The following is an 8,480-nucleotide window of genomic DNA, read 5'->3' on the forward strand; positions in this document are numbered from 1 at the left end:
CTCTCCTCCCCACTTGAGCTCTCTCGCTATCTCTGTTACCATCTCTGGAGAAAAAAGCTACCTGATAGGCACAATGAATATCTCACCCATCTGATTATCAAGAGCAAGATAAAAGTGGGATGCCTGAGTGGCTCAGTCATTAATTGTCTGCTTTTGGCTCAGGTCCTGATCTCAGCTCCAGCCCCACATCAGATTCCCTGCTCAGGGAGAGCCTGCTTCTCCCTCTCCCACTCATGTACTCTCACTCTTTCAACTAAAATCTTGAAGAAGGAAAAAAAAAGTGTAAAGAGTGCGATAAAAATCCTTGCATTCCAGATCTATCTGAAGAAGTCCATCCAGGGGCGCCTGGGAGGCTCAGTGGGTTAAGCCTCTGCCTTCGGCTCAGGTCACATCTCAGGGTTGTGGGATCGAGCCCCGCATCGGGCTCTCTGCTCAGCAGGGAGCCTACTTCCCTCACTGCCTGCCTCTCTGCCTACTTGTGATCTCTGCCAAATAAGTAAATAAAATCTTTAAAAAAAAAAAAAAAAGAGATATCCATCCATATGCCTCCTCCCTAAAGTTCCTTGCACTGATTCTCTATTCTTGTTTCTTCTAAGTTCCTAAGCTTTTCTCCCAAAATCATTAGCTTCTGCCTGTGAATCTGGCCAGATCCTCACCTCAATATAGCTTGCCTTCAAAAAAACCTCCCCAAAACCAAACAACAGCAACAACAAAAACTGACCATGAAATGTACCATTTAAAGCCTTCCCTGGGGGCGCCTGGGTGGCTCAGTGGGTTAAGCCGCTGCCTTCGGCTCGGGTCATGATCTCAGAGTCCTGGGATCGAGTCCCGCATCGGGCTCTCTGCTCAGCAGGGAGCCTGCTTCCCTCTCTCTCTCTCTGGCTGCCTCTCCGTCTACTTGTGTGATTTCTCTCTGTCAAATTAATAAATAAAATCTTTTAAAAAAAAATAATAAAAAAAAAAAAAAAAATAAAGCCTTCCCTGGGAGCACCTGGGTGGCTCAGTGGGTTAAGCCTCTGCTTTCAGCTCAGATCATGATCTCAGGGTCCTGGGATCCAGCCCTGCATTGGGCTCTCTGCTCAGCCGGGAGCCTGCTTCCCCCTCTCTCTCTGCCTGCCTCTCTGCCTACCTGTAATCTTTCTCTCTGTCAAATTAATAAGTAAAATCATTTAAATAAATAAATAAATAAAGCCCTCTCTGTTGAAAGAACTTTCTATCCTTACTATACCTCAGTGTCACCCCTAAACAGGGCTACCATCCCACTTCAGCCCACTCCTGCCTGGCTCCAGCATAGTACATACATAAACCTAACCTGGCTTTATTCATGCCTCAGACTACTGATCACCGCGAACTACTTTCTTTGGGACCTTTGGGGAGGAGTTGACGGAAAGGCGGCGGTACAGCAGGAACAGGCATGCTGAGGGCATGGGCCGCATTGCAATTTACGATGTGTCCTTCCTCAGGACCTGCTCAGATCTGGTCCTATATATACTCTTCAATTCCATAATGGAAAGCTGCAAACCCCTCACCCCATAGGAGGAATGAAATAATAAAGATAAAAGGAGAAATTAGTGAAACAGAAAACAAAATACAATAGCAAGTATCAACAAAGTCAAAAGGTATTTTATCTTTCTTAACATAGGAAATTTATTTTTTTTATTACTTATTTTTTCCTTAAGTAATCTCTACACCCACCATGGGGCTCAAACTCGTAACTCCAAGATCAAGAGTTGGATCCTCTAAGCTCCCCAGATGCCCCCAGACTTTCTTTAAAAACTAATAAAATAGTAAAGTCTTTGGTGAGGTTGATCAAAGGGAGAAACAACCCAGAATGCATAAATACAAAATATGAGGTATAAAAATAATAAAATATATTTATAGTACAAGCTAGTATGAGCAATTGCTGATAAAACTGAAGCAGATTAGACGGACACATTCCTGAGAAAATACAACTTACCAGAGTGACTTAAGAAGAAATAGACATAATAATCTGTCCTATACACATAAAGAAATCAAATTATTAATTAACACCTTTCTCAGATAGGAAATCTAAGCCTGGGTTCAAGGGTCCAATAATTCTAGCCCTTTTATGTGAACCTCTCTATAGCATAGTCTCTTCTGCCTTAATATGTGTCTGTTAAAGGAACTATTTTATATGCAGTGGTCAATCGACAAAACACAAGTACACGCCAAAGAAAAACTGATAAAATTTGGCTTCATCAAAACGAAGAATCTGTGTGCATATAAACACACACACACACACACACACACACAAACAGGGGGTGCATGGGTGACTCCGTCAGTGAAGTGGCTGCCTTCAGCTCAGGTCATGACCCCAGGGTTCCTGGATCGCCCTGGAGCCCCACATCAAGCTCCCTGCTCAGTGGGGACCCTGCTTCTCCTTCTACCCCCAGCTCATGGGCTCTCGTGCACTCTTTTTCTCTCTCTCTTTCAAATAAATAAAATCTTTTTTAAAAAGAGCCCCAGGACTTCCAGTTTCAGTCAACGAGAACAGAGAGCCAGAAAGAACACTGCTCCTACCCTTACACCAAGAAAAAAGCTGGAAAAAACAGAAAATTTATGACTTTTTTTGAACCACTGGAGAACTGAGATCATGGGCAAACAACTCTCCTGAAAAGTGGCAACTGGCAACCGCGGGGAGAAATGGGACACAAGCATTTGTGTGCACAGGACCAGGGTTTGGTAAGAAAATATGGTTGCTAAAGGCTGAGGATGGGCTACTGTGAAGCCTGGCGGGCTGCAGACACGGGAAGAGCCCCCCCACCCTGTGTAGGCTTTCTCCCGCCAGGAAACCCACCGGGAGCTCATGAGGATGCCTGGCGAGAACCCTGAGAAAGTTCTCCCGTGCGGCCGGCTAGGGGAAGAAAACAGTAGTCACTGCTGAAACGCCATACAGCCCCATGCCCACTAGGGGAAAACAGCCTTACTCCCCGGGAGAAGCTCAAAAAAATCTGTAGCCTGAGGAAGCTGGAGGAAACCCAACAAACCTGGGGAAGCAAAATGCCAGCCACCAATGAGACCCTGCCCAGATTCATCTCTCCTATTTCATCGAGGAAACAGAAGCATTAAACTGCAGGAGAGGGCGCCTGGGTGGCTCAGTGGGTTGACCCTCTGCGTTTGGCTCAGGTTGTGATCTCAGGGTTCTAGGATCGAGCTCCGCATCGGGCTCTCTGCTCAGCGGGGAGCCTGCTTCCTCCTCTCTCTGCCTGCCTCTCTGCCTGCTTAAATAAAATCTTTTTTAAAAATAAATAAATAAACTGCAGGAGAAAGGCAAAAATCTTTTAGCCAGAGGGTACGATGGAAACCCATTGCAGCTGGGAAAGGGAACAGGAAAAATAAAAAAGCCCTTCTCCCCTGGGGAGGGCAGGGATACGTGCTAAGTCCAGCGTAGCTTCTAGAAAAGAGGCTGGGCACCAATGACGGCCACACCCTCAAGCCCCAGGTTCCAGCGCCTTTTAAGAATCACGTTTATCAAAACATCAGAGAATGTCCTTCTCCCTGCTACTAACCCAAAGTGCTAGCGATAGCAAGTGTGACATAAATAGAAGTTGGATAGGGGCGCCTGGGTGGCTCAGTAGGTTAAGCATCTGCCTTCGGCTGAGGTCATGATCCCAGGTTCCTGGGATGGAGCCTGGCATTGGGCTCCCCGCTCAGCAGGGAGCCTGCTTCTCCCTCTGCCTCTCCCCCAGCTCATCTTCTCCCTTGCTCTCTCTCTCTCTCTCTCTCTCAAATAAATAAAATCTTGGGGCACCTGGGTGGCTCAGTGGGTTAAAGCCTCTGCCTTCAGCTCGGGTCATGATCCCAGGGTCCCGAGATCGAGCCCCGAGTTGGGCTCTCTGCTCAGCGGGGAGCCTGCTTTCCCCTTCTCTCTCTCTGCCTGCCTCTCTGCCTACTTGTGATCTCTGTCAAATACATAAATAAAATCTTTAAATAAATAAATAGAATCTTAAGGGAAAAAAAAAAAAAAGATGAATACAGCTGGAGGGAATTGTGAAAGACAGACTGGTCCCAGCAGCAAAGAAGGAAGACTTACAGCCAAACAGGGAGGCAGACAGAGGGATTACTGGGGGATTTGCAGCCTGTGGCGCAACAAGTTTAAAATGAAGGTCAACTCTTCACTGAATTAACACAAACCCTCACCCGGAAGACGCAGCAGAAGAAAAGCCGTGTGCTGGGCACACACCCATCCAGCCTTTGTCTCTGTGGATCTGCCTGTTCTGGACATTTCCCAGAAATGGAATCCTACAGTGAAGAGTCTCTCATGCCTGGCTTTTTCCACTATAGTTTCCCCCAGGTTCAAGCAGGTGTCAGTCCTGTATTTCTTTTTATTGCTAAGTGACGACTCCATGTTGGGACAGACCACAGTTTGTTTATCTACTTATCAGTCGATGAACATTTGGGTCGTTCACCTTGTGGTCATTTGAATAAAGCTACTACGAACATGTGTGTCCAAGTTTCTGTGTAGACACAGGTTTTCATTCCTCTTGGATATGGACCCAGGACTGGAATTCCCAGATCATATGGTAACTCTGTATTTAGCATCGAGGAACTGCCAAACTGTTTTCAAAAGTGACTGCACCGTATTTCATGCCCACTTACCCACGAGCAGTGTATGAGGCCTCCAAGGTCTCCTCCTCCTCACCAACAACTGTTATCATCTGTCTGTTCCATTGCAGACATTCTACTGGGCATGACGGGGTATCCAGTTGTGGCTTTCATTTGTATTTCCCTAATGACTATCCAAACCCAGCAATATATTACAAGGATACTACATCATGATTAAGCAAGGTTCACCTCACGGCTGATTCAGTACTTGAAAAGCAATCAACCCAATCCACCATATTAACAAGAAAAGGAAAAACCATATGATCATCTCAATACGTGCAGAAAAATCACTTGACAAAATTAACTGTTCACTTATGATTTTTTTAAAAAATCTGAGCAAACTAGGAACAGAAGGGAATTCTCTTAACCTAATAAGTGATATCTGCAAATTAAGCCAGTAGCTAACATATTTCATGTGGAGAGACTGATGCTTCGCCCTTAAATTTGGGAACAAGGCAAGGATGTCCCTGTCACCGCTCCTACTGAACACCGTACTAGAAGCCCTAGCCAGTTCAGTAAGGTGGGGGGCACCCCTTAAATAACTTAAACTCAACAATACAGAGATAACTCAATTTTTTTAACATGCAAAAGATCTAGAAGAAGTTACCAAAGACGATATACAGGCAGCAAATAAGTATATAAAAAGATGTTCAATGTCATTAGGCAAATGCAAACTAGAACTACCCTGTAATGTCATTACACGCCTTTTTTTTTTTTAAAAGATCTTATTTATTTATTTGACAGACAGAGATCACAAGTAGGCAGAGAGGCAGGCAGGGGGAATGGGGAGAAGCAGGCTCCCTGCTGAGCAGAGAGCCCGATGCGGGACTCGATCCCAGGACCCTGCGATCATGACCTGAGCCGAAGGCAGCGGCTCAACCCACTGAGCCACCCAGGCACCCCTTACATGCCTCTTACCTGGCTAAAAACAGTCTGACAAGCTCACATGTTAAACAAGAACTCTTACACACTGCTAGTAAGAGTCCAAAACAGGACCACCACTTTGGAAAACAGTAGAGCAGTTTCTTTTAGTTAGGCGTACAATCACCGTAGAACTCAGCAAGCGTATTCTCCGTATGTACCCCCCAAACAACTGGAAACGTGTGGTCACTCAAAAACCCAGCTGCAAATGTTCATCACAGCTTTATCCATCATTGCTGCAAACAACCAAGATATCCTTCAGCAAAGGAATGGATAAAACAAACTGTCATACATCCATACAAAGACTACTTCGCAATAAAAAGGAATGGACTGACTCACATTGCAGGGAGGAATCCAAAAGATAAAATGTTAAGTGAAAGAAGACACAAGACTACAAGTGTCTGAGGTCATTTATAGGTCATTATGGAAAAGGCAAAACTGTAGGAATAGAAAAGAGGTCACTAGTTGGAGGGAAAGAAGAAGTGACTTAGGACAATAGAACTGGGTTTTTTTGTTTTGTTTTGTTTTTTAAGTATCTCTACACCCAATGTGAGGCTTGAACTTACATCCTTGAGATCAAAAGACGCATGTTTCACCTACTAAACCAGCCGGGCAACCCCAGAACTATTCTATATAGTACTGAAGTGACGGACACAAGACTGTATTTGCTGAAACGCACAGAACTAAATACCCCAAGGAAATAACTTTACTTAGCACAAGTTCAGAAGAAAAACAAAAAGCAGAGATATTAGGGAAATCCTAGGATGTAGCGAAGACTATGAAAATAAACTTAACTCTGTTGCAAATGTATAACATAGCCTCGGGATGGGGGAACACAGTTGACCAAAGTAACTGAAAAATACTTTATTGACTGGGTATTGTAAAGCTAAAAACAAAAAGAATAAACAGTGCTCAACAGGGTAAATCTCTTACCCAGAAGATTATGGGTTGTCAGTTAAACTTTAGAGGGAAGCCTGGGTGGCTCAGTTGATTGAGCGTCTGCCTTCAGCTCAGGTCATGGTCCCAGGGTCCTGGGATCGAGTCTAGCTTCAGGCTCCTTGCTCAGCAGGGAGCCTGCTTCTCCTTCTGCCTACCTCTCTCCCTGGTTGTGCGTACTCTCTTTCTCTCTCTGACAAATAAAATAAAAATAAAATAAATCTACTTTATGGGTATGCCAAGGTTGGTAAATAAGAAAATAAATGGTGAATAACGTAAGCCAGATTTCTCACTGTCACAGAAAGAAGTTGCAAATAAGCAAGAGCAGGTGGGGAGAAAGCTATGTGAGCTCTGTGATGTCGGATTAGTGACAGATGTCAGGATGAACGCATATGTTAACCCATGCATACAGACATATAAAGAAACACACAGACAGGTGCACACATGAGTAAGTACAAACATGTATTTCTTAGGCTCTCCACTGAGAGGGTCTAGAAGCACTGACACACCAGTGATATCAAGGATCCCCAACCACTCTCCAAAAACCATTCTCCTTGGAAAAAATAGCTGGATTCTAGCACTGAGGAAGGGAAAGCACAAGATAAGCCTGGAACAGCTTGTAATGCCAGAAAGTAAAGAAGTGCTTAAAAAAAGAAGTGGGCCAATTCCAAAAAACCTAGGGAGCAAACTAATAGACATTTCCTAATGCCTATCGTTGTTGAATCACTGTGCTGTTCACCTAAAACCAATACAGAGTTGTACGACAACTCTACTTCCATGAAAAATAAATAACACAAAACCCCCAGTCTAATCATGGAAAACAAAACAAAACACCAGCAGACACACCTAAACTGAAGGGCCATTCTACAAAATATCCGGCTAGTACTCTTCAGACCAGCAAGATGACAGACAAGAGGGAAAGACAGAGTCACTGCCACTGGCTGGAAGAGACTAGTGAGACAGGCTGATGGAAGGCGATGGATTCTGGAGCAAAAAAGACCATCAAGGGGAAATAATGGTAAAACAGGAATCAAGTCTGTAGTGTAGTTAACAGTATTGTACAGTGTCGGTCCATTGCGATACATGTACGGTGGCTGTGTAGGATGGTAGTATCAGGTGAAGTTGAGGGAAAGGTACATCAAACTCTACATCATCCTTGCCACTTTTTGGCAAATCTAAAATTACTTAAAAAGGGGGGCGCCTGGGTGGCTCCGTGGTTAAGCCTCTGCCTTCAGCTCGGGTCATGATCTCAGGGTCCTGGGATCGAGTCCCGCGTCGGGCTCTCTGCTTAGCAGAGAACCTGCTTCCTCCTCTCTCTCTCTTTCTCTCTGTCTACTTGTGATCTCTGTCAAATAAATAAATAAAATCTTAAAAAAAATAAAATTACTTAAAAAGCAAAGATTTTAAAAAAGAAACCAAAAGAAAAATGAAAAAGAATCAAAAGATAATTACAACATATATAAGCATAAAAGATTTGTATCTAAAATATATTTCTTGGGGCACCTGGGTGGCTCAGTCAATTAAGAGTCTGTCTGCGTTGGGTTCCCTGATCGGCGGGAAACCTGCTTCTCCCTCTTCCACTCTCCCTGCTTGTGTTCCCTCTCTCGCTGTGTCTCTCTCTGTCAAATAAATAAAACCTTAAAAAAAAAAAAATATATATATATATATATATACACACACACACACACTAACTAAAAGAACAGGAATACTTAATATGATTTATATAATAGTTTTGAAACATTTTATTTACTTATTTATTTGACAGAGAGAGAGTACAAGCAGGGGGAGCAGCAGGCAGAGGGAAAGAGAGAGAATCAGGCTCCCCGCGGAGCAGGGAGCCCAACTCCAGGCTTGATCCCAGAACCCTGGGATCATGACCTGAGCCGAAGGCAGACACTTAACTGACTGCGCCACCCAGGCATCCCTATATGCTATTTTAATAGAGCTCAAAAATGGGCAAAGTGAAACCATATACTTTTAGAGTTGGAAACAGAGAA

General features: G+C 44.1%; 1 protein-coding gene across 1 annotated transcript in view; it reads right to left on the reverse strand.

Annotated features, from left to right (window-relative positions):
• Positions 1–8,480, reverse strand: part of PODXL (podocalyxin like) — a 66,173-nt gene that overhangs the window by 18,020 nt on the left and 39,673 nt on the right. The window lies entirely within an intron of this gene.

Source organism: Mustela lutreola, chromosome 4 (assembly GCF_030435805.1).
Source record: "Mustela lutreola isolate mMusLut2 chromosome 4, mMusLut2.pri, whole genome shotgun sequence".
Taxonomy (NCBI): Eukaryota; Metazoa; Chordata; class Mammalia; order Carnivora; family Mustelidae; genus Mustela; species Mustela lutreola.